Source organism: Canis aureus, chromosome 2, assembly GCF_053574225.1.
Source record: "Canis aureus isolate CA01 chromosome 2, VMU_Caureus_v.1.0, whole genome shotgun sequence".
NCBI lineage: Eukaryota > Metazoa > Chordata > Mammalia > Carnivora > Canidae > Canis > Canis aureus.
In genome coordinates, this window is record NC_135612.1 from 73,348,610 (window position 1) to 73,364,832 (window position 16,223).

At 42.3% G+C, this 16,223-nt stretch overlaps 1 protein-coding gene and 1 long non-coding RNA gene across 14 annotated transcripts in view; one reads left to right on the plus strand and one right to left on the minus strand.

Annotated features, from left to right (window-relative positions):
- The window catches only part of N4BP2 (NEDD4 binding protein 2), a 78,139-nt gene extending 68,323 nt beyond the window's left edge, over positions 1-9,816 (minus strand). For 9 of the 13 annotated variants that reach the window (XR_013368714.1, XR_013368715.1, XM_077878942.1 and 6 more), the window contains exon 1: positions 9,686-9,816. The gene's annotated coding sequence lies outside the window, so the exon portion shown is untranslated. Of the gene's footprint in view, positions 1-9,011; positions 9,432-9,685 lie in introns of those variants that run through there. The other 4 variants (XM_077878917.1, XM_077878900.1, XM_077878891.1 and 1 more) reach the window with 2 other exon arrangements.
- A 202-nt stretch (positions 9,817-10,018) lies between these two features.
- Positions 10,019-12,531, plus strand: LOC144301856 (uncharacterized). The gene is made up of 2 exons (XR_013368748.1): positions 10,019-10,436; positions 11,199-12,531. It is a non-coding gene; the product is annotated as an uncharacterized LOC144301856 (long non-coding RNA).
- The last annotated feature ends 3,692 nt before the right edge of the window (positions 12,532-16,223 follow it).

A 16,223-nucleotide genomic window follows, 5' to 3' on the forward strand; every position in this document is an offset into this window, starting at 1 on the left:
GTTTTTTCAACAAATGGTTGCTTTGAAAATTGGATATTCACATGCAAAACAATGAACTTGGACCCTTACCTGACACCATATACAAAAATTAACTCAAAATGGGTTACAGACCTAAACATAAGACCTGAAATCATAAAACTCTAGAAGAAAACATGGGTGGGATGCCTGGGTGGCTCAGCGGTTGAGTGGCTGCCTTTGGCTAAGGGCATGAGGGCATGATCCAGAGTCTGGAGATCGGAGTCCTGGGATTGAGTCTCACATTGGGGTCCTTGCATGGAGCCTGCTTCTCCCCCTCTGCTTGTGTCTCAGCCTCTCTCTCTCTCTCTCTCTCTCATGAATAAATAAAATCTTTAAAAACAAACAAACAAAAATCCATAATGAGATATCACCTCACATCTGTTAGGATAGCCACTAACAAAAAACAAAACAAAACAAAAAGGCGGGGGGGGGGGGGAAGGTGTTGGTAATAATGGGAAGAAATTTAAACCCTTGTGTATTGTTAATGGTAATGTAAAATGTGCAGCTCTGAGTAATATATAGACTGAATTACTATATTGTATACTTGAAACTAATTTAACACTGTTAACTATATTGGAATTAAAATTTTTTTAATAAAATTAAATAAATAAAATGTGTAGCTGCTACGGAAAACAATATAGGAGTTTCCTCAAAAATCAAAAATAGATTATGATTATGATATTTTTCTCACTTTGGAGTATACATCAAAAAGAAATAAAAACAAGATCCCCACAAAATATTTGCACAATCATGTTCACCACAGCATTATTCACAATAGCCAAGAGTGGAAGCAACTAAAAATGTCCATGCAACGTAAATGTTCCCTAACAGAAAAATGGATAAAGATACATGGTGTGCGATGCCTGGGTGGCTCAGTGGTTGGGCACTTGCCTTCCGGTCAGGTCGTGATCCCAGGATCCAGGATCGAGTCCTGCATTGGGCTCCCTGCAAGGAGCCTGCTTCTCCCTCTGCCTATTTCTCTCTGTCTCTCTTTCTCTGTCTCTCTCATGAATAAATAAATAAATCTTAAAACAAAAAAAAACATGGTGTATATACAAACAAACATGATGGAATATTATGTAGCCTCAAAAAAGGAAATCCTTCATGGATAAGCTTTGAGGACATTATGCTAAGTGAAATAGGCCAGTCACAAAAATACAAATACTGTATGATTTCACTTATATAAAGTATCTAAAGTAATGAAACTCTTAGAAACAGCAAGTAGCATGATAGTTGCCATGGGCAGAAAAGGAGAAAAGCAGAGTTGTTCGGTAGGAATAGTTTCAGTTCTACAGGAGGAAAATGTTCTAGAGATCTATTGTAATAACAACGTACATACAGTTAACAGTACTGTACTGTTCATCTAAAAATGGTTAAGATAGTAAATTTTATGGTATATGCTTACAGATTTTTTAAATAAAGCTATAAATAAGGGTTAAGTTTAACCACAAAGGGAAAAAAAATAAGAGGTGTTTAGCAAGGAAAAAAGTTCACTAAGAGAACTGGAGTCAGAAACAGAACAGGAAAGAAAATCACAAATAGAAATCCTGAGAAGTGAACTACATTTAGTTATAACTACATAATCAATTATCAACTCTGCATCCTGTGATAGAATAGATGTACTGGATCTTTACAGCTTCTGAGACTACGTGCAAAATACTCTATTATCTACTAGAATTTATACATATACTCTAATCCATCTCCTACTCAACCACTTCTTTCCTATGAACCATCACCTACCAAAAAAAGTCTCCATCTTTTCCTTCCTAAAGTCTAGTTCTAAAAAGTCTAAAAAGTCTAGTTCTAAAAAGTTCAAATTCTTCCATTGAAAAAACTGTTTAGAAATTTGGTATTCTCAGGCCACCTGGCTAGCTCAGTCAGTAGAGCATGCCAGTCTTGATCTCAGTGAGTTCAAACCCCACACTGGGTTTAGAGATTACTTAAAAATAAAATCTTAAAAAAAAAAGACAAAGAAATCTGATTTTCTCAATGCACTCAGAATTGATAACATCAGGTTAACTCAGACTAACCAAATTCCTAATAATCTCTGCATATAGTTTTTTAAAATAATAATTTAGGGACGCCTAGGTGACTCAGCAGTTAAGCATCTCCCTTCGGCTCAGGGCATGATCCCAGAGACCTGGGATCAAGTCCCACATCGGGCTCCCTGCATGCAGCCTGCTTCTCCCTCTGCCTGTGTCTCTGCCCCTCTCTCTGTGTCCCTCATGAATAAATCAATAAAATCTTTTAAAAAGTAATAATAATAATTTACATTTGTTGTTCCAAATTCCCACTTCTTGTTGACCTCTTAATCCAAAGCAATTTTCCTCCTGTAGCTTTTTCTCTGGTTTTTCTCTGGCTGCCCTGTCAGTCTCCATTGATTTCTTCCCTTTTGCTTATTCTTTCAATACCACTGTTCCCCTAGACTCTGTCCCCAATTTTCTGCTCCATCAGCTTTTTCTAGGCCCATCTAACCCCATGGTTTCAATACCTGTAACTATGACTCAGCAAAGAATTCTCTCTAAAACGCCAACATACTTAACTGCCTGACAGACATAATCACTTGGATATTACATAGGCACTTCAAGTCTGAGAGCTCCAGCTTAAAATCCCTCAGTGGCTCTACAGCTTTCAAGATCAGGTTCCAACTCCTTGATAAAGCACTCAAGGACTTCTATGATCTGGTCCCTTATGTACCCCTAGCTTCCTCTTTCTCTATTCCTCCTCAGAACTCTCTTATTATTTCTGTATTTAATTATTTGTTTCCCAAACAATATAGGACACTTCACATCTCTGTGCTTCACAGATGTTCTGTCCAAAAGTCCCTCTATACCATCCCACCCAACTCATATTTCTTGGCTTAATTAACTTTCCTTCAGAAGAGTTTTCCACTATCCTAAAGTCTGACTTAGACACAGCTCCCGCTGCATCCTAGATATACCTCTATCTTAACACCTCTGTATTTACTTGTTTAGACTACTAGTCGGTACACATCTCCCAGGTAGCATGTTATTTGGCAAATAAGACTTCATTAAGTATTTATTACATTCCAGCACAAACCAAAAACCCAAATTAGTTCTTAACATATTAGACTTTCCATTTCAGTACCTGGAATACTCACGTATGTAATATTGAATATCTCTTTCTCACAATAAAGTACCTGGGAAAATAAATTTATAATCAGAAGAATGGTTAAGAATTATAACGAATATTCTTTGTGTCTGCCCAGAACTCCATCTGCCCTACTCCACCAGGGGTCTGCTAGCAGACTCCTGACACATAAATGAGCACGTAACATTATCTACACTAGACTAAGCAGAGCACCTCATCTCTTCGGCTACAGAAATTGGTCAAGGGATGGACATGTGGCCAAATCTACTAAAACCTCAGACATAAGGCTCTAAATAGATAAGCCTATGCAAGAAGGAACCAGGTCCCACCATGTGAAGTATATCCATCATAGGAGAAATGGCACCAGTATGCAGATTTTAAGTATAGGAAGGACAATGGGTAAGTTCCTACCTTAGCCCTCATGGCCATCTCTAGCCATACAATTTATGTTATGTGGTTATTAAACCAGTAACTTTTCCCTCTATAGGCGATTTCAAACTGTATCTATTACTTGCAATCCAAAAAGTCCTAACGAGAAACTGAACATATAGAAATTTTCCGTAGGGGCAGCCCAGTTGGCTCAGCGGTTTAGTGCCGCCTTCAGCCCAGGGCCTGATCCTGGAGACCGCGGATCGAGTCCCATGTCAGGCTCCCTGCATGGAGCCTGCTTCTCCTCTGCCTGTGTCTCTGCCTCTCTCTCTCTCTGTGTCTCTCATGAATAAATAAAATCTTAAAAAAAAAAAAAAATTTTATGTGAAGATTTTTATGCAAAGATTTCATCGAAGCTATAAAAGGGCCTACCTAGTATGTGTTTCCTAACTTAGAAAACTTTCATCTATCAGATATAGTGTCTCCTTCCCTTCCCTACTAGGTAAACCCCGAAATAAGTAAATTCCCTCTATGCAAATCACATCATTTTTTAAGATAGTCAATTCACCTTTTTCATTACATCTTAACTACTACATGGTGAGAGAACAGATAAGCAAACTACTACAATGTGATAATATAGAGTTGGCTAGGGAAACAAACAGAAGACATGGAATGATCATGAAACCAAGCCTTGAGATATCAAAAAAAGCTTCCCCATAGAGCTATCAAACTGACTGACACCTGAAAGACAAGTGTGAGATAACAAATCCCAAGAGAAGGGAAACAGAATTAGAGAAGGCATTCCAAACAGAGAGAAGCTCCTGTTCTCAGGACTAGATTTAACAAACTTGACATCTTAAAGAAGAAATCCAAGTAACTGAATATGAAGAGCACACTAAAGACAAAGGGAGAAAGCAAGAGAGGATGAAGATGAAGAGAGAAATAGAAAGCCAGATCAGGGGATCCCTGGGTGGCTCAGTGGTTTGGCACCTGCCTTTGGCCCAGGGTGTGATCCTGGAGCCCCGGGATCGAGTCCCACGTCAGGCTCCCGGCATGGAGCCTGCTTCTCCCTCCCTCTGCCTCTCTCTCTCTCTCTCTATCATAAATAAATAAATCTTTAAAAAAATATATATAGAAAGAAAGAAAGAAAGAAAGCCAGATCAGGAGGATCCTGAATGCCAAATAAAGAAGTTCAGCCTTTATCCAAAAATAATGAAAAGCCACAAAAAAAAAGGTTTTTAGCAGGGAAGTTAATGTGCCAGATAGATCTCTCTGGCTACAATGGGGGGAGTAAGGGAGGAGGACTGGAAGGCAAGACTGGCAAGAATAACCACTTAGGAGGCAATTGCAGCAATCCACGTGAGAGAGGATGCTAACCTTGAGCAGGATGGTAGGTAACCTTAGGGACAGGGAAAAGGCAGAGATTCAAGAACTACTAAGAAGAAAGAATCCAACAGGGCTCAGTGATCAATGAGAATGTGAAAGCAAAAAGAGAGGACAAGAAATAGCCCACGTTTCTGCCAAGTTGTTATTAGCAATGTCTACTACTTACTGAATTCTTATCACATATGCATTATCTCATTTAATCTTCCCCTAGAAAGACTGAAAAGAAACAGCCTATTATTCTCTATTTTTGGTTTGAGGGTGGGAGAATAAAGTTGTTAATGACTACAGTTCGGGATATGCTTAGTTTGAAGTACCTGTGGGGAGCGTACAAATGGACATGTCATGAAGATAGATGATACATGAGTCCATTTATCAAGAAAAGAGCTTTGGGTTGAAGATAGAGAATTACCAGAATACAGATAACAGAGAGAAATATTTTTAAAAGTAAAATATCTCCTTTATTCATGCCAATATTTATTTAATACCTGTAAACCTAAAGTAATTAGGTTGGGACCAGTGTTAGCAGGAAACAAAAGGAAGATTCAGTGAAGCTCAGTTACTAGGAGGATGAAGGAGCGCAGCATAGCAGTTAAGTATATACTGGAAATATACCAAAGGTTCAAAGGTTAGGGGGGAGAAGGACAGAGGAAACAGTAAAACACTGCAGGCAGGAGAAATAAAATTCAAACACAGAATTTTTTTTTTTTAAAAGATGCCCTGGGCAGCCCCGGTGGCACAGCGGTTTAGCGCCACCTGCAGCCTGGGGTGTAATCCTGGAGACCCGGGATCAAGTCCCACATCTGGCTCCCAGCATGGAGCCTGCTTCTCCCTCTGCCTGTGTCTCTGCCTCTCTGCCTGCCTCTCTCTCCGCCTCTGAATAAATAAAAAATTTTAAAATTTTAAAAAAATAAAAAAAGATGCCCTGCTTCAAGGCGCCTGGGTGGCTCAACTGGTTAGGCAACTGACTTGTCATCAGCACAGGTCTGGATCTCATGCTTGAGAGTTCAAGCCCGGTGTTGGGCTTTACTTAAAAAAAAAAAAAAAAAAAAAAAAAAAAAAAAAAGCCCTGCTTCAGAACCAAAAAAGTAAATATTATTCATGTCAGTTTCCCAAACTAATTCTTAGGTTTAATGGATAAAGGATGTATACAAAAAAAAAATTTTTTTTTTTAATAACGGGGAAATTCTCTCTAAATACTAATGCATTTTATGATGAGGTCCCTGCATGGCTCAATTGGTTAAGCAACTGACTCTTGATCTCAGCTCACGTCTTGATCTCAGGGTTGAGAGCTCAAGCCTCACATTTAGTCAGCTCCCAGCATGGAGCCTACTAAAAAACAAACTAATGCATATTATGAAAGTAACAATAAAATTAAATGGTACAAGCACAAAAATCCTATAAAAGACTGAGGAACTATTTTAAAAAATCAAGAGTCCAGAAAAAGTCCTCTCAAAATTTATATGTAAAAGAAAGGCTTTCCAAAACAAGAAAGTAAGATTAAAGTTTTTAAGAGTGGTAAGATGATTTAACAGTAATTTGTAAAAACGATTAGATGGTATCACCTTGGAATTATGAATTTATGCTTAGAATTTATCCTAAATTCTGAATTTATTCTAAATTCAAATTTTACAAATATTAGGAAAAATAATCACATCTGTAGAACAATGAAATTTTTTAATTTGAAATAAAATTATGAATAGGAAATATGAAAGCAATGACAAAGGAAAAGAATGATGGATTCATGTATGAACATTTTAAACTTCTGACAAATAAAAGTAAACAAAAAGTAGAAGAGCAAGCTAGAGAAAAATATTTTCAGGAAAAAAAGACACTAATAACCATGTATTTGGACCATTCTCAAAATTTTAAGAGAAACATACCTAGTAGATGATCAAAGGGCATGAACAATCCATGTTTAGAAAAATAGTGTCCACCATCAGTCTAGTGATGTTTAGTGAAACTGGTACACCCACAGCCAGTGCTCAGCCAAGTGCAACATGTGGGTTCCTCCTGCTACAAATTTCCCTAATAATCCTAAAAACCTAGTTGGCTTAGCTAGCTTCTTCCCTTATGGAAATTAATGAGATGTTTTTTTTATTTTCAAAACTATGTGAGTTTGGATAGCACAGATTAGTTAACCTGAATCTAGATGTATCTACTGAAATAATGTATGTAGAACAAGGCTGAGATTCTTCCAACAGTCTGACTACCTAAACATATTTTAAAACTTGAGTAGAGTGGGTAGGAAGGTATTTAAAAGTAAATTTGGGGATCCCTGGGTGGCTCAGGGGTTTGGTGCCTGCCTTTGGCCCAGGCGGTGATCCTGGAGGCACCCAGATGGGAGTCCCATGTCAAACTCTCTGCATGGAGCCTGCTTCTCCCTCTGCCTGTGTCTCTGCCTCTCTCTCTCTCTCTCTCTTATGAATAAATAAATAAATCTTAAAAAAAAAAAGTAAATTAAATAAACCTTGGTTTATGGAGTAATGTTAAATTCCGTATATATAAAAAAAATCCGAGTATAGTTTTATATAAGCAAATTGAACTATTCATTATAGATGGAAAATGTTTATGTGACAAAATATACCATACATCATCAATTTTAAGACATTTTTATAATTCTGCAATAAGGATACATCCTAAAATCAATGGCATATCACTGTTACTTGGAGTTTTGAATTGTTTTTTATTGTGTAGTGGTACATAAAATAATCCAAAATGTACCTACACTGATATTTATTTAGCCTCTGAGGAGTACAAGCTACTATGCCTACTTGAATAAAGAAAAAACATTCTTCTGTAGTAACTTAAGCCCACTTTTTCTATTTAGTCCAATACTTGAGCCCTCTTTACTCTTCTCCTCAAAGCTATCAAAGTCAACAGGTATACAAACTAACATTCATCAGTACGGTGGGTTTCTTTCTGCCCTGGGATTTTGTACTGGCTTTGTTTTTCTTTTTTGTTTTTTTGTTTGTTTGTTTGTTTGAATTGATATAGACTTTTTTTCATGAATTGTTGCCTCCCCGTACAAAAGCAGCCATTTCGGGGATCCCTGGGTGGCGCAGCGGTTTGGCGCCTGCCTTTGGCCCAGGGCGCGATCCTGGAGACCCGGGATCGAGTCCCACGTCGGGCTCCCGGTGCATGGAGCCTGCTTCTCCCTCTGCCTGTGTCTCTGCCCCTCTCCCTCTCTCTCTCTCTATCTGTGTGACTACCATAAATAAATAAAAGTCTAAAAAAAATTAAAAAAAAAAAGCAGCCATTTCTTCCCTGTTCTTCTCAGGGTCCCCACCCCCACCCTGGCACGATCATCACTTAAATGATAACGGCTCTATCTAGCATAGGTACGGTACTAAAAACCGTGGATGTAATCTCTGACCTTTAAAAATGAGCAGCATTAGAAAACTGAACCACGCCGACTCTATCAACAACACAAAACACATGACGCTTACATCTCGCAGCGTATAAGGAGGATTCTTTCTCTCATTGAAAAATGAAAGATGGTGAAAACGAGTTACAAAAGAGAGCTGGATGTTTGGGAGGGAGGAAAACAATAGAGATAATAAAAAAGGAACGAAAAGGCTGATGTGCGAGAGGAAAAGATAACCCTTTTTTTTTTTTTTAATTAAAAAAAAAAGTGAGAGAAGAGAGGCATCCGCAAATCAGTCCCTGTTTCCTCTCCTCCACACCCCCCCCCCCCCCAAGCCAGGTTGATAGCCAGGATTTTCTTCCCTGCGCTCCACCAATCCCCACCTTTTCGGAGTTAACCAGTCTCCAGGCAAGCAGCGCGCCCTGATTGGCTCGAAGATGTCGAGTAGAAAAACCAGCCAATCCCGCCTTCGAGTCGCAACTGTGCTATGGAGACATTACAACCACTGCATGGCGAGAATGTGTACAAACCTGTCCCTGCCGCAAATCCCAGATCCCTACTTCTCCAGGCTGCTGCCCGATGGAAGCTTCTTTAAAAGCCACACTGGGCGTGACCTGGCATGTACACTCTGTCACTCCAGCTCCCTCTCGGGCGGGGGGCGGGGGGCAGGGGGCCGGGGCCCGGGGGACCACCACACACGCAATTTACGGTTTTAGCCATTAGAGCCTAAGGCATGAACGGCGCCCCCGGGCAGGTGACTCACTCGAGCCCGGCGAAGGCGGATTTCCAAACGGGCATCTCGGAGCGGGTCCGGGGGGCGGAAGGGTTCAAGGAAGGTCCCGGCGAGGATCAAAGTTGCGGCGGGGGAGGGGCGGGTGCGCACGAGGGTCACGGAGGCGCAAACAACAGCGACCCGGGCCGCGTGCCCGCAGGATCCCCCAAATCGGCACGCGTGGAGTGCAAGGCTGTGTCTGGATACTGAAGGAAGGAGTAAATACACGGCTTCGCTACGACGACGTGCCCGGGAGGGTGGCCCGAAGTTCCCAGAAGGCGCCTCCTGGGAAACGCCGAGGGCGCTCGCGGGGGCACGAGGTCGCGCGCCGGCGGGAACCGGCCGACGAGAAGCCCCCGGCGCCGAGAGGGGTGTGTCTGGGGCCTGGAGGCCCGCCCGGGACGCGGGACGCGGGACCCGGGACCCGGGGAAGCGGCCGCGGCCCCCGCCCCCGCCCCCGCCGGCCTCGGGCTGCGCGCCAGGGCCCGCCTCTCGCCGACGCCTCACTTCCCTCCCGTCCGCGCGGCCGCGGCCCCCACGTTGGGGCGCTGGGGCTGGAGGCGCAGCGCCGCCCGCCGCTGCCTCGGGCCCTCCGCTGCGGCCCGCGGCCCCGGGGTCCCTTCCGTCCTGGCCCCGCCGCCCCGCCTACCACCCGCCGCCTTTACCTGCTCCGGGAGCGGGGGGAGGCCGTCGAGGCCGGGGCCGCGTCGTCGAGCGCGCGACGCGGCGCTGCGGATCCGCAGCCCTTTCCCGCCGCCGCCACTGCGCTCTCCGGCGCGGCGCTGGGCGGGCGGCGGCGGCGGCGGCGGCGGCGGCGGCCGCGCGGGGGGGGGCGGGGGGCGGGGGAGGGAGACGCGCGGCGACGGCCGGGCGGGGACACACTGCCGCTCTCCGTCCGGCCCGGGAAGAGCAGCCTGGCAGCAGCCAGCCGCGGGGGGGCGGGGGCGGGGGCGGGGGCGGGGGGCGGCCGAATGGGGAGGGGTCTCGGGGAGTAGGAAATGGCTGCCACGTCGCGCGGCTGGCTCGCCGCCCTCCGCCGCGACCTCCGGTTCATCCCCGAGCTCCGCCATGGCGCGTGGCCCGCCCCGCGGGGTGTCTCCGGGACCCGGACCCGGACCGGGCCCGCGGGCGCTCCCGGTGCTCCCTCCGCCCCCCGGCGCCACCCGTAACCCTGAAGAGCTCGCCCGAACTCCCGCGCTTCCCCTTCCGTGGCGGGGCGGCCCCTGGGAGGAGCAAGCCCGTTTCGACGTGTCCGGCTGGGGGGGCGGGGGGCAGCTGCTCTGAGCCCGTGGACGTGATCCGTGAGGGGCCCCAAGTATTTGCCGAAGTAAAGGGCGCGGGAAAGCGCAGCTGCTTCCGGCCCTCTACACGCTCGCGAACCAGAAAACCAAAAACAGAAACACAAGGTCGTACTCGGTACTAGTCGCGGCGGGGGAGGCCGCCTGTGCGCGGGTCCCGGCGGCGAGTCGGGAGGGCGCGCGGCGAGCGGGAGCGCCTCAGCCGGGCCTAACTGGGCTGCGGACGCCGGGCCGAGGGGCGGGCGGGGGCGGCGAGGGCGTGCGGGGCGGCGGGGGGCGGGGCGTGCGGGCCGCGCGGGCGGCGGGGGGCGGGGCGTGCGGGCCGTGGGGGCGGCGGGGGGCGGGGCGGGGCGGCGGGGGCGGCGGGCGCGCGAACCATGCGGTTGCGCGCGCGGCGCCGAGCGCGGAGGTTCCCGGGCTCAGCGGCCCCCTGGCCGCGGGGAGACAAAGGGGTGGACGGACTCCCAACCGGGCCCCCGACCCGCGCCGCCGACGGCGGTCGGAACGAGGTGGCGGCAGCACCGAGACGTGGACTTGTTTGCAATGCAAAACTGCACGCACCGCCCTTTGCCCTCCAGGGAGAGCTTGGGTTGTGAGACGCCGAGGAAAAGCGACGAGGTGTTCTTCCCCCGCTGCGATCCCTGTGCTAGGAGCCCGTCTCCTACGCCTGCTCCATTTCTCCTCCTAAACTCTGCTTTCTTTGTTTTGTTTTTTGTTTGTTTGTTTTTTTCTGTGTTCTGACATGAAATCAGTGTTTGCAGCTACCCGAATTTTTTTCACCCTTGCTTTCTGGTGCTGGTGGTTTTGCTGATCCGCTTTTTTCTCCCTCTGACCGACTCCCCTTGCGATGACTTTTCATTCCATCTTCCTTGTTTTTCAGAGAAGCAAAATAGCCTCCTGACCAAGTATTCCTCTGCGTCGAAGAGACAGTCAATGTTGTAGTAATTGCTTTAAACTAAGTGGAAATTTGGAGAAAGTTCAAGTGGATTTTTATCTTCATCTGGGTCTAACTGGAATACCTACTCACATTCAATGAAAACATTCTAGTGGCTTGTTTTTGGGGTTTTTTTGTTGTTGTTGTTGCTTTTTTTTTTTTTTAGAATCAGAAATACTTAAGCAGAGAGCCTCAGGATGGTAGATTTTCTAATGAAACCAACTAGACACAAAAATATAAATTGTATGATTTATTGTATTATTGGTCTCCATAAAGAAATCACAATATAAAAACCTTTATTAATGCTTTTATTAAATTTCAAGACAGCAAAAGTTTTAATAAAGTACCCAGAAACTCAAGATACAAATAGCTATTGCTGAGAACCTAACATTAACTCTGCCTGTTAATGTTAATTAACAGCGATTAAAAGAGACTAATAGCAGTGATACATGCCACTCAGAAATGAAAGAACCCTAGTAATTATGAACTTCAAACAAATCTAGCAAATTAGTATTAATTTTGTTCGTATGAAATATGTTCATGATAATAAAAACATCTAAATTCTTGATTTTCTTTGAACATTGTTAAAGATTCATCACGTCTTACCTGAACAATAACAAAGTGTCTTAACATTGGAAAACATATTTCAAGCCAAGACACCACCCAGCCTGAATTTTTAAAAAACGAATGCTTACTACACTAATAAAAGGAAAACATCGACATTACAAAATTCTGAAAGTCAGACTCAAATGAAGAACAAAGCAATTTTTACTCAACATTCACAATGCCAGCCTTCCTTTGTGAATATTTATAAAAATGTTCTCCTTCCTTATTGGTTTAAATTCTAGACCAATAGGAGAAGCACAACACATCTTTCAAAGGGTGAGACATCAGCCTTCGGTTAAGACATTGGATAAATAGATTGTTTTTCGTGCTCATTCTCATTCAAGATCATCTATCTTTTCAAAGAAGAAATTTAAGAATCTTTGAATGATTGAGTATCTTGATGTACTTTCAATACTAAATTGCTACTCCTGATCACACTCTGGCTCTCTGTAATCTTCCAATTGGTTACATTACAATTAATTAGTTAAAATATTAAATCTCTAAAATGCCAGATGAATCTGAAGAATGACAAAATGCCTACCACCTAATATTCTAAATAGGTTGAACACTGTCATTTCTTTATATGAAAGACTGGCCTTTAAGGAAATAATAAATTTTCTGTTTTAGAAAATGTCTTGGATTTTTATAAATAAAATAGTCAGTGCATCATAAATCTTTTACGTTTTATTTTTCTAAAGCCATCTTTAATCTATTTAATGGCTAAGTACTAAACCTACTTGTTTATATTTATATTATGTTTAGAACATAAGTATGATTTCCTCCCAATCAAAAATAATCTATGCTTTCACATTCCTATGCTTTGATTTTGACTCAGCATTCTGCTTAATTATAATTATTTACATATTTATAATTTCCCCAAGTAGTTCATCAATTCTAAGGATAGTTTCCATCTCCCATTCAATTTTTTATTCCTCACTGCCAAACTCAGAGCCTTGTACAAAATAAACACTCCACGGGTATTTGCTGAATGAAAGAATGAGTGAGCATTATTCTATAACGGAGCATATGGCAAATCAAAGAAAATCTGTCTCAGGATTTTTTTCTTCCTCTACATAATAGCTGATAAATACTTGTTTTCATTCCCAATTAAACTTAGAATAGCATTGTTATTGTTTTGTTGCAGTTGTTGTAAGCTCAAGCTCCACACCCTGCGTGGAGCCCAACACTAGGCCCAAACTCACAACCCAGAGATCAGGACTGGAGATCAAGACCTGTCAAGAGTCAGACCCTTAACCAGCTTATCCACCTAGGCGCCTCTTGAATAGCATTGTTGCAAGAACTTGACTAAAAGAAAGTAGGACCGACGTATGCTGGACTCCTAGGTTTTTCGACTTTAAATTTGGTGGAAACTGGATAGTGGGTAATAATATTGCTGTTATCTAAAGTAAATAAAATATCGATGGGCTTATCTTTATACAGGATTGCTTTACCAAGCTCAACAAGAGCTGCAAGCTCTGTGACTTTGGGAAAATTACTTAAAGCCTTTCTAAAATTCAGTTCTTTCATCTCTCAAATGCATTTATTATATTCACTTTCTAATTGAAATAATGAAACCATGTAAAAGTAAAGACTCAATAGATGGTAGTTATTATTACTTGCAGATATTAGTGGACTCAATCATGAAGAAAAATTATTTTTTGTATAATTGTCTATAAAAGGCATAAAGTTATGCTTAAAAAAATTTTAATGAGAAAAATTTTTAACGTGGAAACAAATATCTTGAGGGAAGGAATAGAATATTAAAAACATCCACCAAGAGGAGATAACTTTTGAGAATTTAAATGTGCTAAGAGAATAGATCTTAAGTATTCTACACACACACACATACACACACGCACACACGCACTCACAAAGTAACCATTTGAGGTGATGGATGTGTTAATCATTTCACAATATATGTTAAATCACATTGTACATACATGACTATATATCATTTTATCAAGTGTACCTCAGTAAAGCTGGGTGGGGGGCAGAATGAGGAGAAAAAAAGTCAACCCAGTACTGAGAAACCAAACAACATAACAAAAAATAAGCAAGCAAATAAAAAACAAAAATAAACTGAAACTAGAAAAAATAAGGAGAACGATGGCACTGCAGGCTGAGTGAAAACTTCATGAAAACCCAAATCTGACTGTGTCTCATAAACTTCACCGCCCCCCACTATTTATTTTAGCTTTACTCAAAATTTTAAGAAATAAGAAAATATGTAAATGAGGGTAAATAAATTTTACATTTCTTTTAAACTGGAAGGCTTCTTCTTTTAAACTGGAAGGCTTCTCATCGCAGTTTGTCCATCGCAGAGTTTTTAGGATAAGCTGGTAAAGGGTCTGACTCAGCGGTTGAGCATCTGCCTTAGGCTTGAGGGCATGATCCCAGTGTCCTAGGATCGAGTCCCACTACAGGCTTCCTGCCGGGAGCCTGCTTCTCCCTCTGCCTGTGTCTCTGACTCTCTGTGTCTCTCATGAATAAATAAGTAAGATCTTTAAAAAAAAATTCTCGGAGTTTTTACTATGATATTGTACATTATAAAAGAGAGGAAATACGTATATTTCCAAACTTACTTGACCAAAAATCTTTATCTATAGAGAGTATCCCAGGGCATAAAATTTCATATCATGCTTTGGTAAGAAACACTCCTTTATATGTTTGAAGATAAAATCCCAGCCTCTCAGCCCATGCGTCCAAATCTGCCACTAATCCTACAGAAATGGACTTCAAATAGACCTCAAGCCTCGAAACCCTGAGGAATGCTCTTGAGAAATTTATCTTTGTTTTACCCAGTTTCTCCATAAGTGAGTAGGCAGGCATGAGGCAGTCTCCAAAGTTGACAGGGAAGGGTGGAGATGGGATTGGCAAAGAGAGTATTAAGCACACACACACAAAAAAAACAAAAAAACCCACAGAGAACTAGAACTACAGAATGGCAAGGTTAGCTTTCTCATGCCTGGGAGAATCTGGTGGATAATGATAGCAGCCACAGTTCTGTCTTTGTGGGGGATTTTTTACAGTAAGCCACACTTCAGTCCAGAAGCATGTTGTGGTAGCTCCAGCTTTTTTTAACTGCTGAGATTCCATATCATTCACCACTAAGGAACCATTACATCCTATAACCATCCCTGTTGAAGTCTTTCTGACAATCACATTACTCTTGCATTTGTGACAATCATATATTTCCCAATATAACCTGCTTTCCATGATGTTGAATCCTTGGCTAACAATCATTCGTTTTCATTTACTTCTGTCTTTACAAAATCCAGCTCAAGGGGCAATTGGGTGGTTCAGTGGTAAGTGTCTGCCTTTGGCTCAGGTGGTGAACTCTGGGGTCCTGGGATCGAGTCCCACATCAGGTTCCTTGCAGGGAGCCTGCTTCTCCCTCTGCCTGTGTCTCTGCGTCTCTCTATCTCTCATGAATAAGTAAATAAAATCTTAAAAAAAAAAAAATCTGGCTCAAATTCCTTTTCTCCCATAAAGTTTCTCCGAGATTCTCCAAACATACTGAACTGCTCCTTTCTCTATGCCCACAGCAATTTGTATATTACCCAGTAGACTTTATGGATCATGTAACTTCACTAAGCTGAGAGCTGTCTTCCCCAAAGCAAGAAGACATAGCCCCAGTAACTCGAAAAGGTTCTATACACATTGAAATGTAGTAGACTCCTTTTAGGGTATCTTCGTCACTCACAATTTCCGCTTTAGTTTTCTTACCCCCATTTCAAAAAGCATACTCCAGGATTAAAAAAAAATAATAATAAAAAATGAAAAAAAAAAAAATAAAAAAAAAAAATGACTCCACCTCCCCAGCCATAGTGAATTAATCAAGAGTGAGTGTCTTTATCCAATTAGGCCTCCCTGGGAAATTTTAGAATTAGAACAAAGACAAAAAAGCATCATTAGTAAAATCAAATGATATACAAGAAAAAAATGCAATTCATATTGAAGACAAATCACTGATTTCTCTAATATATTAATATCTAGAAATCAGTAAGAGAAAGATCAATAATCCAATAGAAAAAAATAGACAAAGCATAAAAGATTGCTCACAGAAAAAGAAAGATTACTCTTAAATGTGTGTGTGTGTTCCAGTTTTTACTGCAGCATTATTTGTAATAGCAAAAAAAATTGGGAAAAACCTAGATGTTGATCAATAGGGAACTGCTGAAAAATATTACATTACAACATCAAATCCTATGGCATTCTCTGAATGCTGACACTGTACAGTTTCCAGAATAAATTGCTTGGTAAAAATGTGTATATATTATACTGCCATTAGTGGGGAAAAAAATACCTAAACAGATAGACACATAGATAAATGTATTTAATCATATATACATAAAATAGGTCTGG